This window comes from Littorina saxatilis, linkage group LG10 (assembly GCF_037325665.1).
Source record: "Littorina saxatilis isolate snail1 linkage group LG10, US_GU_Lsax_2.0, whole genome shotgun sequence".
NCBI classification, from domain to species: Eukaryota; Metazoa; Mollusca; class Gastropoda; order Littorinimorpha; family Littorinidae; genus Littorina; species Littorina saxatilis.
The window spans coordinates 42884223-42899222 of NC_090254.1; the positions used below are offsets into that span (position 1 = coordinate 42884223).

The 15000-nt window shown below is 39.9% G+C and overlaps 1 protein-coding gene across 1 annotated transcript in view; it reads right to left on the reverse strand.

The window, feature by feature from the left end:
- Positions 1–15000, reverse strand: part of LOC138979082 (uncharacterized) — a 33504-nt gene that overhangs the window by 11392 nt on the left and 7112 nt on the right. The gene's annotated exons all lie outside the window — the stretch shown is intronic.

Below are 15000 nucleotides of genomic sequence, written 5' to 3' on the forward strand. Positions count from 1 at the left end.
TCTCTCTCTCTCTCTCTCTCTCTCTCTCTCTCCCTCTCTCTCTCTCTCTCTCTCTCTCTCTCTCTCTCTCTCTCTCTCTCTTTCTCTCTCTCAGGAATGAATGTATCAGGTCAAGGCAGGGACTAAAATCTGAACAATGACCAAAGCCAATCCTCAAGAAAAAAGTCGCCCTAGAAAATCAATAGGTGACTCTAAACCTGAGGGCAGCATTCAAATCACTCCTCTGATTCATACCGTTGCCCAGAAGTGTACCAAGGTTATAGCCTCCCAGAAGATTTCTCTTCTAAGCAGACTTCCCTCATGCAGCACAGACTCAATTGGAAGAATTGACAAAAATGACATTGCCGGGTCAGTTGGGTGGGGCAAAGTGTTAACATGATGGGATAGCTGACACTTCGTAGTTTTCTGCAACTTAATGTCACTTTTATGGTTAGCCCATCGTTTCTTTATGTTCTTAGTGGATCCTACATACAAGTCTGTAGGGTGGCACTGGCATTTCACAATGTAGATGACGTTTGGTGTAGAACAAGTCAAATGGCCACGGATACACCACTGTCGACCATCCCATGGAGCAGTGAATCTCTGAACATTCTCAGAATGTGCGCAAGTGTCACATTTCTTTGTGCATGTGAAGAAGCCAGGCTGTTCACGGGGTCCATGATGTATGAAACGCTTGGGGACTGTTGATTTGTAGATTTCACCGATGTTTTTTCTCCTTTTGTCTGCCCCTATGATTGTTTTTTTTTGGAAAATATCTTTGTTTCTGTCATCTTCATAAAGGAGATGCAGGTTGTCTTTGATGATGTGGCTTTTCGATGAAACTCTGGGATCATAGGTCGTAACCCATGCTATCTTTTTGCGATCCTTTTTACATTTAGTCAAGTTTTGACTAAATGTTTTAACATAGAGGGGGGAATCGAGACGAGGGTCGTGGTGTATGTGTGTGTGTGTGTGTGTGTGTGTGTGTGTCTGTCTGTCTGTCTGTGTGTGTGTGTAGAGCGATTCAGACTAAACTACTGGACCGATCTTTATGAAATTTGACATGAGAGTTCCTGAATATGAAATCCCCGAACGTTTTTTTCATTTTTTTGATAAATGTCTTTGATGACGTCATATCCGGCTTTTCGTGAAAGTTGAGGCGGCACTGTCACGCCCTCATTTTTCAACCAAATTGGTTCAAATTTTGGTCAAGTAATCTTCGACGAAGCCCGGGGTTTGGTATTGCATTTCAGCTTGGTGGCTTAAAAATTAATTAATGACTTTGGTCATTAAAAATCGGAAAATTGTAAAAAAAAATAAAAATTTATAAAACGATCCAAATTTACGTTTATCTTATTCTCCATCATTTGCTGATTCCAAAAACATATAAATATGTTATATTTGGATTAAAAACAAGCTCTGAAAATTAAATATATAAAAATTATTATCAAAATTAAATTGTCCAAATCAATTTAAAAACACTTTCAGCTTATTCCTTGTCGGTTCCTGATTCCAAAAACATATAGATATGATATGTTTGGATTAAAAACACGCTCAGAAAGTTAAAACAAAGAGAGGTACAGAAAAGCGTGCTATCCTTCTTAGCGCATCTACTACCCCGCTCTTCTTGTCAATTTCACTGCCTTTGCCATGAGCGGTGGACTGACGATGCTACGAGTATACGGTCTTGCTGAAAAATGGCAGCTACTTGACTAAATATTGTATTTTCGCCTTACGCGACTTGTTCTTGTTTGTTTTAGAACTTTTTCTCTAAAAAATTCTGTATGAATCAGAGGAGTGATTTGAATGCTGTCCTCAAGTTTAGAGTCACCTATTGACTTTCTAGGGCGACTTTTTTCTTGAGGATTGGCTTTGGTCATTGTTCAGATTCTAGTCCCTGCCTTGACCTGATACATTCATTCCTGAGAGAGAGAGAGAGAGAGAGGGAGAGAGAGAGAGAGAGAGAGAGGGGGGGGGGGGAGAGAGAGAGAGAGAGGGGGGGGGGGGGGGGGGGAGAGAGTGAGAGAGAGAAAGAAAGCAAACGAGAGAGAATTAGTTATTTGCGTGCTCGATGTGTATGTGAGTGTGTGTGTGTATGTGTGTGTGTGTGTGTGTGTGTGTGTGTGTGTGTGTGTGTGTGTGTGTGTGTGTGTGCGGGTGTGTGTGTGTGTGCGTGTGTGTTTGAGTGAGAGTGTATATGACTAAGTGCCAAAAGGTGCTCACAGAACAGAAGACGACTTTGTTTTACAATAAAAATGTTTCTAAAAACGTGTGTCTGCTGAAAATTGGTGTGTGTGTGGATGAATGTGCGAAGAGATAGTGGACATAATTTCGTGTGTCTGACTTGAACGGTTTTGAAGTTATCTTTGTTTAAAGTCAAAAATAACGCCAAAACCGGCCATCTGAAAACGGACATCGTGATACCTCGTGTTTTGAATATGCCACAGAAAAATAACAAGAAGCACAAATGAATTGCATTTAGTTTGATTGAATGCCTGAAACATCGCTTTACAGACGAGACCAAACGTCAAATCTAAATCTCGAGAGAAATTTTTTTTTTCGATAACCGAATTTTAAGGTGTCGCACGCAAGATGTGTCGCCATCACGGCATACATTTTTCAATCGCAGATATTTACTAAATTTCTTTTTCAAAAACTCTGGAATTGATGTCGACACGTCAAGCGATAACGGTGTATCAAACTGCTGTCTTTCAAGTAATCCAGCAAAGACTGCAGAACTTTTGAACAGCATTTTTGAAAACGATTTGAAAATTTCGTCATATCTTGCCAGCGACAAAATGTTCGGTAATTAACGGTTATTTTCTTTTAAAAACACAATTTACATGTACAAAGATCTACTTCATCTACGGAACCACGTGACACATTCTGTGTTCAAAATTTGTGAAGAAATCACGAACCACGAATGCGCTATCAAGTGTTGAAATTATGTCGTCAACATCTTTTCAGATCTTGCGTGCGACACCATCTTGCGTTCAACATAAAATGTCACTACCTTATCGAGTTTAATGGGTAAAACTAACTATTTGTTGTCTTAGTTTAATCTTCTTAATTAAAAGCGTAATAAAACCGAACTTCCAAGATGAATTTTAATTGAGATTAGCGAAAGAGCTGGCACGCAAGTCGACCTTAAAGTAAAAGAATGATAACACGAGCGTTTGTCGTGTTGTCTTGCGTGCAACACATTGTCCAAAAAGGAAAATGTATATTTTTCTCAGACGTTTTTTAAGTTGAAACCTTGAAACTTCACACACATTTGGGGTTTAATCGCCCCCATGCATGGTAAAAGTCTTGTTGACCCTTGTCAGATTTCAAGGTCACGGCTGGGTCACATATGTGGTTCAGAAAACGGATGAAACATATTTTTTCAGAGATTTTTGAAGCTAGAACCTTCAAACTTCAAACAACGCTTTTGCTTAATGATTGTTCAACATGGAGAATTCAAGGTTGATCCTTGAGAAATGTGAAGGTCATAGCAGGGTCTCGTGTGGGTAAAAAAAAAAGGAAATTGTATTGAACTTCAATTTATATAAAACCAAAGTCTGGTTGATCTGTTTTAAGATTTAAGGTCAAATCTGTTATTTAAGGTCAAATCAAATAGAAATTTGTTGATGCTTAAATCTTTGAAACTTCCAACAGGTTTGAGGTTTGACAACTTCTGGACTTTGAAATCTGGTATGGTTGATCCTGGTAATATTAATTGGTCAAAACATCAAGATCAACAATTATAAAATAAGCACTTTCACCAATGTCAAGTGAGCAATAGCAGCAAACGTGAGTCTTATAAAGATTATCACTTTTTGTGTGACCTCAACTTGACCCCTCTGAATGCTCTCAATCATGGAAATTGACCACACTTTGATTATAACCAAACAACATCAAAACTTTGGAATGTGTGAAGTTTCAAAGGTGTTGCTTAAAAGGCGTTCGTGAAAATGACAATTGTATGTGTCTGACTTCAATGCGACCCCGCTGCGACCTTGACGTTTGATTTTATCAACCAGACTTTCATCATGTGTGAATGACTTCAAACACTATAAAACTAGTTGAAGAAATTGACAAATTTTCAAAGTTTAAGCCAGATGGCACTGCTGTGACCTTGAAATTTGACAAACATTAACCAGGCGGTCACCTTTTTTAGAAAATATCCTTAAAGGATCTTTAACCTTACTGTGACCTTGGAATTTGATGAGGTTTAATTTAACTTGCGTAGTGTGCCAAGTTTCAAGGCCCTAGCTTCAAAAACATATGAGAAAACCTCATTGAAAAATGTATATGTTTGACCTCAACGCGACCCTGCTGTGACCTTGACTTTTTCAACCAGACTTTAATCGTGTGTGAACATTATACACTAGAACTGTGTGTATTTTCAAAGCTCGTGCTATAAACGCGCTGAATAAATTGAAAATATTCCACATTTGGACCAGATGTGACCCCGCTGTGACCTTGAACTTTGACAAAGATTAACCAGCAGGTCACTTTTAATGAGGTTTTATAAAAATGCTGAAAGTATGTGAAGTATGTAAAGTCTAACTGATCTAGTATTAAAACATGTAAGACGTGACAACGACAATTTTCCAGTTTGCAAAGGAAATTTAACCTCGCTGTGACCTTGAAATTCAATGTTGTTTAATGTGATGTGCACCATACCTGGAGGTCATTATACTTTGGTTGTGTGCCAAGTTTCAAAGCCCTAGCTTTAAAAACGTGCGAGATAACCTTAATGCTATGACTCAGTGCCGTTTTGAATGATATAACGAACACAATTATCGTTATTTGTAAAATCATTTGGGTAAATTTATCTTTTCTTTTCGTAATTGGGTTCCAGCATCTGTTGTCTTAACAAAAATCACAATATCAGTCGTGTTTGTCAACTTTTATTTTTTAGCCCCTTTGTCCGCTTTTCGTGCGCACCTTTTGGCACTTAGTCATATGTGCTGTCCGTAGTTTTGTAATTAAGGTTGATAGATACTAAAAAAGTGTCATATTGATTTCCTGGAAGAAGATAATATTACGTCTTCGTATGACGTACTATTATATATATGCGTTTATTTGTAACCATAGACACTTTGAAGAAGGCTTGCGTGCTAGCAAAGACTATAAACTTGAGATTATGATTTTCTGGAAGACAGTAATATCACGTCTTCATGTGACATACTACATGTATGTTCTATTGATAAATGTGTTTAATTGTAACCATAGACCCTTGATTTATGATACATTCAAAAAGGCATGCGGGCTGGTAGAGACTAAATACTAATCATATTTTTGAAGAATGTAACTTTACGTCTGTATGTGACGTACGATCGGATGTTCCATTGTTGTGTTGTAACTATAGACACTTGGTCTGTGCACCTTGAAGAAGGCCTGCGGGCCGAAAATTTGGATTTAAAAAAATGCGACATTCTGGCTTTGTTTTGGACTTTTTATTGTGTTGTTTATATATATAAAACATCAGAAACTGTGAAAGAAACAATTGAAAGTCAGCAGAGACTTTCTTCCGAGATTTGTTAAAATCTCTTAGCAGAGAAATAGAGAGAAATAAGTATCCCTTCACAGACAGCCTATTGGGAGCATCAGACCCTCCTCAAGGGGGACCGAGATTTACAGAGCAAAGTCCCTTTGTGGGGGACGTATCGCAAGGTAATCTAGTCCTGAGGAGGACCATTGTATTTGTACCTAGACCAGACACGTGTTTCGACACTATTGTGTCTCATCAGTGGTCAGGTGGTACTGATGGCGAGAGTTGATGATGATAAAATCGTTTATTTAACGTCACTCTGTAAAAACATTGGCGACATTTGTCTTAGATTAAGAACACACACAGGCACGCACACAAACTTTCCCTTTATGTACAGTGGTTCACCACCCTCCCGCCCCCCGCACACTCTCGCTCATCTAATTAAAAATGGTGTTAAGAGATACTTGGATATAAAATGGTATTTTTAAAAGTTCTGATAAAAATATATAGTAGCTGTATGAGAAGCAATGGCGTCAGCCGCAGCAATGTCTCTTCATATCCAGGGACCAAGTGGGTGCGTGTGCATAAGTCCAGCGATAAGTTTGGGACCTTGCCACCCAAGGTCTTTATTAAAACTTAAAAGATAGCTTAATTTTTCCTTTGAGGTATTTGGCAGAATATTTCTATTTGAGTTTATAAACTGAGTCAGGGGTTGAAAGTGGCATGAGTTCAAATCACACTCCAAAGTCAAATGAGCAATGGTGAGGTCGGATTGACAGGTGCATTTAAGCTCTAGAAATTGGTAATTTCCAGCATCTGCCCTTAGGCGGTTAATCCTTTTTATTACACGTGGGCATGCATTATAGGTGTTCATCTGTTTTGATGGGGCTTCCCGAATGAGCCAGCCAGAGCTTATAGCCTTGTGCATATATTTGTTCCTCCATTCTCTCCAGAGAAGAGAGTCTGTAAGGCTACTGATCTCAGAAGCAGACAATGGCAGGTCTACCTCGGAGGCGCCTATGCCTTGGGCAGCTTCTTTAGCGGCTTTGTCCGCTTTCTCGTTGCCAGGCACGTTCACGTGTGCTGGACACCAGACCAGGTTAATCTCGCTTCCTTTTTTTATAATTTTATTTGCCAGCTCCTTTATGGCAATGACAAGATCATGTCTTTTTGATCTTTTGTTAGATCTTAATGCTTCAATGGCTGCTTTGGAGTCAGAGAATATAGCTATCTTTTGAGGAGGAGTGTTCTTGAGATTGAGATGAACAAGCGACATGCAGATGGCAAGGAGCTCAGCTGAGAAGATCGAGTTTCTGTTGCACAGTTTAAATTTCCCAGTCATGTCATCGCTGGGGATTACAAAAGCTGCGCCAGCCTTCTTGTCATCCAACACTGACCCGTCTGTGTAAACATGAACATGGCCTTTGTATACAATATCAATGTGCTCAAGGGCTTGTATCCTGAGTAATAACTGATCATCCTTTGTAGCTGTGCAATATTCTGTGTCAAAATTCATTTCTTTCATTGTCCATGAGGGATCACGAGATATGGGGTTTTGGGCCACATCATTTGGGTCGACACTGATTTCACTAAAGAGTGAAGCATTGAATTGAGCCAGTGAGGTGAAAGTAGTGCCAAAGTGGGCCTTTTTGTTTTGGACATGGTTGTAATGCGGTTGTAGCTCCTCTTTTGTTGAGTTTTGCACTGTGTTGGCTCGAACATTGTAATCTGCGCAGCACTTACGTCGCCACATGTCAAGAGGGAGGAATCCTGCTTGGTGGTATACAATGGCCTGCTTTGAATGCCTTGGGTGTCCAAGGGCAAGCCGAAGGGCACGACATTCCGCTGACTGTAGCTTATCAAGCCATTTTCGAGCCGACGAGAAGTAGGCCTCCTGTCCATATGATAGTCTTGATCTTATAAGAGCTCTGGTGATGTTTGTTAGAATAACTGGGCACTTTGCCCATGGTTGGGCAGCCAGTATTTTAAGAAGGTTGATGGTCTTATTTGCTTTGCTTAAAAGATACTTTAAGTGAGCAGTCCATAGTCCATTTGAGGTGAAAAGTACGCCCAGATATTTCACCTGCTGACTGGGTGAGACAACAGATTTATCTAGTGAGAACTGTATCTTTTCTCGATCTTCCAGTTTTCGGTTTGTAAAGACAACGAATACAGTTTTCTCGGCAGAGAGAGTGAAGCCATTCTCCCGCATATAGTTCGCAATGTTATCTATAGCTGTTTGCCACTCTTTAGAGAATTTGTGTTCTGTTTTATAGGTTTTGTTTTGATACTCTTTGCATAGAGCAATATCATCCGCATAAAGCGTCAGTTCGGCTCCATGTGTTTTAATTGTCGATATGTCATGCAGCATAATGCTAAAAAGCAGTGGTGCTATTACTGAGCCCTGTGGCACTCCCATGTCAACTTTGCGAGTGGATGATTTGGCACCTTTATAATCAGTTTGAAAGGATCTGTTCAGTAGAAAGCTTTTTATGTATTGAAACATATTACCACTTATGCCTAATTGCTTCAATTTGAACAACAATCGTTGGTGCCATACTGTATCGTAGGCTTTTTTGATGTCAAAAAAGACAGCAAAGAGAGACTTCTTGCGTGAGAGAGCTTTCTTAATTTTGGAGGACAGTTTTACAATGTGATCCGAGACACCCCTGCCTCGACGGAAACCGGCTTGGCACAGGGGTATTACCTTTTTTCTTTCCATTTCATCTTCTAGTCTGGATTTTAGTATTCTTTCATAGATTTTGCTCAGATGGGAGGTCAGAGATATAGGGCGCCAGTTGGAAGGGTCAGCTCTTGGTTTTCCAGGCTTTAAAATGGGGATCACAACAGCCTCTTTCCAAGCTGTGGGAATCAGGCCAGACTTCCAGCATGTTGAATAAAAATCCAGTAAAAGATTTAATCCTTGGTTTGGTAAATGTTGTATGACCTGATAGTTTATTGGATCAGAACCACAGGCGGATCGGACTTTTGTCACCGATGCTATAGCCGTTTTCAGTTCTTGAATGGATAAGGGAGCATTTATTTTTAAGGAAGGGTTGAGTTCTGGGTCGTTTAAGTCATGTTTATCCTCCCACCTCTTACGGAAGAGTTCCTGCTCACATAACAGTTTATCTGTTTGGCTTGCTGCTGCAAAAATATCTGCAAACAGTTCTGCTTTTTCAGGAAGGCTTTCATATTTTTTTCCTTCGTGCATAAGAGGACGTTCAGCCTGCTTGTGTCTGCATTTGAATTTCCTTATTTTGGTCCAAATTTTTCCAGCATCTCTGTAATCGCTCACTTTGCTGGACATGTTTTCAAAATATTCTTTTTTTGCTTTGTCTATAATTTTGTCACATTGTTCTTCAGTTGATTTCATATTGTTGTGGTTTTGTGCAGACCTAAAGCGATCATACTTCTCTTTTGCAGTTCTTTTTAACCTGATGGCTGTTCTGCATTCTTCTGTCCACCATGGGCTCTGATCAGTTCTACTGGGTCCGATAAAAGGTTTTGTTTTGGGGATTGACAATTCCATTGCATTCAGCAGGTTTGATCTTAGCTGTTTATATTTGTTGTCGATACTTTCTTGGGACTCTGGATTGCCATCCAAGAGGGTATGTGCATCGGCAGACTTAGTGACAGCGTCCTTGAAAACTGCCCAGTCCGCCTTTTTATAATTGTATTTTAAGGCTTTTGGACCTGGCTCTGTGTGTGGTGATTTCCCAATAATGGATATCATGATTGGTAAGTGGTCGCTTTTTAATTTATCTGACACAACGCACCAGTCCGTTGTTAATCCGAGAGTGGGACTAACCAAGGTTATGTCAATGGCGGAGGGGTGTTGGTTTGAGATATCGGGTATTCTGGTTGCTGATCCGTCATTTAGTAAGTACACATTTGATTGCGTTATATAGGTGGCAAGGCTCTTTCCCACGGCACATGTCTGATCGGGGAAGTTGGCATCCCACAGGGGGTTTCGGCCATTAACATCTCCTCCGATCACCCAGGTGCGTCTTCCGTCGAGCTCTGGGAGCCAGCTGAAAATCGGGCCTTTGGTAATGTTTCTGTTATATATGTTTAATAAGAAGATGGATGGGCCATCATTCAGCAGAAGTTCAACTAGGTTTGAATGTATTTTTGTGTCGGCCGGAACAGGGGTTGGGTGAACATTGTACTTCAGATTGTCTCTGACATAGGTTACCGTGTACTTGATATTTTGTGCTCCGCTCGTATCATCAACCTGATAATCTGTGACGGGTGGGTAAAAGAAACCAGATATGAAGGGGAGTTTTCCCGCATGACAGAGTGGGGACTGTATCAATAATACATTGAACATGTTGTTTTGGTTAAGATAATTAATAAGGTACGGTAGAGCAGTGTTAAGGGAACGACAGTTCCACTGCAGTATATTTATTCTTGAATCCATTTCAATCACAGAAGACCTAAAGTCTGTTGTGACCGTTTGATCTGCCCCTCAACTCTCTATGTCATTGTGTTGTCAAGGGGTTGAGACTCTGTTACAGATCTGCCTCCCTGAATGCCGAGAAGAGCGCATTGAGTGGTAAGTATCTTATTTAAGGCTGGTGGAGTTGGATTTTCCTTTGGCTTAAATATTTCAGTATATAGCCCTGTCAGAACATTTTCGGGGCTTTCATTCGTTTTTGCTTCAATAAGTGCAGCTAGGATGCCAGTGACGAATTTGAACACCTCACTGCAGTTCTCGGCGCTCATCATCTTCATCTTTGCGTAGCTTTCTTTTAAAATATGTTGTCTGAGGCAGTCTTCGGACTGTGGCTTTGGTGTGTTTTGTGTTTCATCTTCCTCAACAATCATCAACTTTGGTTCATCCATGAACAAGTCATCATAATCGTGTGTGGGGGAAGTTTGAGATTCTGTATCAGCAACCTTTTTCTCATTGTTTGTTGTTGGCTGTTTGTTTGTCTTTGTTTTGTCTGCTGCTTTTGTGGGGGCCTTTTTTACATTGTGTGTTGATTTTAGTTTCTGGGCAACAGTAGACTCATTATTAATAGGGTTTATGTCAGTTCTTTGTCCAGGTCTCTGGAGGGCGATATTTTGCTCTGAAATGGGGTTTTCACTACGAGGGTTGCTTGGTCCGCCTTGATTTCCTGTGCGTATGCGAGAGTTGTCAACCCATGGTATCCAACTAAGAAGCAAACCATTCTCTGAATGGTAGCTTCTGTTGGCATGGGAGACTACCCTCATCTGACAACCCCAAGAGGATATCTGTGAAGGGAAACACTTTGATTTAAGGCCAAAATGTAGAATTGATATTTATTAAGAAAGAATTTAGAAATTTAGACAAGTTTTAACCAAGAAATTAGGTTAAAACAAGGGAACTTTTAAAAAAGCCTAAAGGGAGGTAACTCTGTACCAGACTGCAGATCCAGAAATGGATACGCGAACAAGTTAGATCTAATTTTGAAAAGGTTAAACAGGAAAAGCGGTCAACTTTTCACTGCTGTTCAACACAGGACTTGGTAAAGAAGAAGTTTTCTGCAAGACCTGTTGAATTGGATCGCTTTAAAGGCGATGCAACTTTCACGGTATATATATATCTCAATCTGCCAAGGTTAATCTCAATCTGCCAAAGTCATTCTCAAACAGAAACATGATATCGCGTAAATGGATGATTGACACCTTTTGCACAACACATCACTAACAAGGCAGTACGCAAATATCTTGTGTTTAACAGCTGTCTAACAAATATACAATTACATAAAGACGTTGAATTAAAAATACATGTGTCTCTCCAAACCATATTGAGAATGTTGCCTTTGATTTCAAACAAGTTATAATGTTCCTATTACATAAAGTCCAAGCAAATTCAATACAACCCCCCGCGGGTTAGGGGGAAGAATTTACCCGATGCTCCCCAGCATGTCGTAAGAGGCGACTAATGGATTCTGTTTCTCCTTTTACCCTTGTTGGGTGTTTCTTGTATAGAATATGGTCGATGTTTGTAAAGATTTTGGTCAAGCAGTATGTAGGAAATGTTGGGTCCTTTGTACTGGAAACTTGCATTCTCCCAGTAAGGTCATATATTGTACTACGTTGCAGGCCCCTGGAGCAATTTTTTGATTGGTGCTTTTGTGAACAAGAAACAATTAACAAGTGGCTCTGTCCCATCCCCCCCCCCCCCCCTTTTCCCCGTCGCGATATAACCTTGAACGGTTGAAAACGACGTTAAACACCAAATAAAGAAAGAAAGAAAGAAATTCAATACATATATATATGTAAAGGTTATCAAGTACTCTATCCAAAAAAAAGGTTAGATTATTAAAGTATCTCCTCTTGGCTGTGTCAGACGACAATATAACATAATTATGGGTTCACTGAAACAGATTTGTAATTTTAGACACTTTGAAAAGAAGCAATCATCAAATAAAAAGTCACAATTACAGCGTAAAAGATTGTCCTAGTAAGAAGAACATTGCATCAGCATTCCCGGCAAAATGTGAACATAAGACTGCAGTTCAACATCCTGATACGTCTGCCTTTTTCGCACCATCTTTCTTTCTCTCTTTATTTGATGTTTAACGTCGCTTTCAACCACGAAGGTTATATCGCGACGGGGACAGGGGGGAGATGGGATAGAGCCACTTGTTAATTGTTTCTTGTTCACAAAAGCACTAATCAAAAAATTGCTCCAGGGGCTTGCAACGTAGTACAATATATGACCTTACTGGGAGAATGCAAGTTTCCAGCACAAAGGTCTAAACATTTCTTATCCTACATACGTGAGAGAGACACCCGTGGGATAATAATCGTTCAAATCACACGTGTGTATATCATGTAAATGAGGTCATGTCAAGCAAGTCTGGCAGGGACCTGTTTTTCCACTGCTTATGATGCCAAAGTCACCGAGACAAACGTCATTATAGAAACAAAAATTGCGCTCGCTAATTACCCTCGATGAATCTTTAGAACTAACACGTCACGCCACACTTTCAGAGTGACGTTTCTTTGCTTTGACGTAATAGATTGCACGAGGCTTTAGAAGAGATCGAGGTTCCAAAACAAGCGTCTTCAATTTAGCTGCCTCGACTGCAAGATATTTTCAGTAAAATACACGTAAGTACAGTATGTAGGATAAACAGAATACTACATGGCTTGCTGTGTCGTACCAGATTTACACTCGTTGCTTTTTCAAATAGTGAACAGCTCGCTTTCGCTCGCAGTTCAATATTTAAAAAAACAACTCGTGTAAATCTGGTACGACACAGCAAGCCATGTAGTATTCTCTATTTACATACTGCTTGACTAAAATCTTTACAAACATTGACTATATTCTATACAAGAAACACTTAACAAGGGTAAAAGGAGAAACAGAATCCGTTAGTCGCCTCTTACGACATGCTGGGGAGCATCGGGTAAATTCTTCCCCCTAACCCGCGGGGGGTTTCCATACCATCCTGAAGAAGGCAAAAAAGTAAATTTTAAGGGGCTTATTGTCCGTCAGGTCTTAATTGCCTATATTGGACATGAATTGGTTTATACGATTCGAGTTTTACGCCCTCACGGCTTTTTGATGTTTGCGTGTTTAGGTGGTATCAGCCATCTGCACTTATGGTAGAATGACCAAGATCTTTAACGTGCCATTGTGGTGACACGGGGGTGGGAGATGGATACCGTCTCTGGGTCTGCACATAAAGTTGACCCGTGTCCGTCCCGGCCCGGATTCGAACAAGCGACCTCTCGATCACAAGTCCAGTGCTCTACCACCTGAGCTACCCGGGCCCCCCTGAAGAAGGCAGTTACATGCCGAAATATTGATTTAAACGTACCTAACCTGGTTACAGGTGTGTTTTCCTTTTGTTTAAGTATAATTTGTGTATGAAACTAAGACCGATTCCGTGAGGCACAATAAGCCAACATTTTACATTATACTAAAACGTACGTCAGTACCTTTCTCAGGAAAAGTCTGGTTTATACAGGTTTAAATGGCAATACCAAAACTACATTATCTACAATTATTCGTTAATACTCGACCGCAAAACAAACGAAACATAACTATCAATTGAAAAATACATCGCGAAGCTTTTTTTTTTACTTCGGCGTGACACTGGATTTGGCTCACATTTTTGGAGCCCAGTTGTCTCATGTGGTCAATGTCAAACGGAGAATAGGGACAACTAGAAACAGTTATATTATCTAATTGTGCAAGCAGAGAACATAGTCCCCGTTCAACACATACAGAGACATCTGGGTGCTTTTCGTGTTTCATTTAACAGAAGAAAACAATATTTTTCAATAATTACTTGACAAGTTTTAGTATACATGATAATCCTTGATAATTAAGTCACTGTGCGACAACTGACAACATTGTTGAAGAAAACATCCAGGCATTATCCTTGGGCTCACAAGCAGAAGAGATCATTCGCTGCACTTTGGTTTGAAGAGTCAGCCCTTTCCGCGAAAAAAACCCCAACAATATCCCTCTAAACTGCTACCTGTGTTGACTGAGAATTGAAAAAAAAATTCCTCTAGTTATTGCTAATCACTCCCCCCCCCCCCCCACCCCAACCAAAAAAAAAAAAAAAAAAAAAAAAAAAGACGCTCTGTTGTTTAGTTTTTGTTTTGCGCGACGATCCAAATTGTAGTTTTTGTTTTGCGCGACGATCCAAATTGTAGTTTTTGTTTTGCGCGACGATCCAAATTGTAGTTTTTGTTTTGCGCGACGATCCGAATTGTAGTTTTTTGGCCTCGAGTATGCATCAATGTTGTCACCCGTCTGTAGATATGACACCTACTGCATCTCTGTCCTTAACTCTTGTTTCCACATATCAAATAACCAAAGGGAAATAATAATCGCTCTTTATGCATACGACATGTGTAATAGAGTAAGCGAGCGATTACTTCCATATAGAGCATAAAGAGCGATTACTTCCCTTTGGTTATTTGATTTCTTAAGATCGCTCTGCCTCTTTCTGTTTAAGATTCTTGTTTCCACAGTTGAAGGTATGACGTCAATAAAACAAAATAAACAATTACAAAGTTTCATAAATCAAACGAGAATACAAGTGTCATACAACATTTACCGTGGAAATGTATAAGCCACGCCTTTTAAAAAAGTCAACCCAAAAATGTAAAAGACGCATCCGTTTCAAAATAAAAACTATACACATCGTTGTATTGGACGCATCTTTGACAATAACACGTGTACATGCATTCAAGATTGAGTTCAGACAGAGATATAGCGCATATTGTAATGGTGAACCCATCAAGGTACGATGACGACGTCTTCCAAATCTAACTCAGAACTGCATATAACTCACTTTTTCTCTATTTTGACAGAGAATGTGTGATCCCTACCTACACACACACACACACACACACACACATACACACACACACACACACACACACACACCACTCGCCAATTACTACCCTTTACCCAACCCTAAACCCACCCCTAAACCCACCCATAAAAAATAAAAAATAAAAAGTTACACTACCACTAGCCAGTTGCAAAACTTGAAGTGCAACCCTAGTTAGCAAAAAAAACCATGAACTCGCTTTGGAGA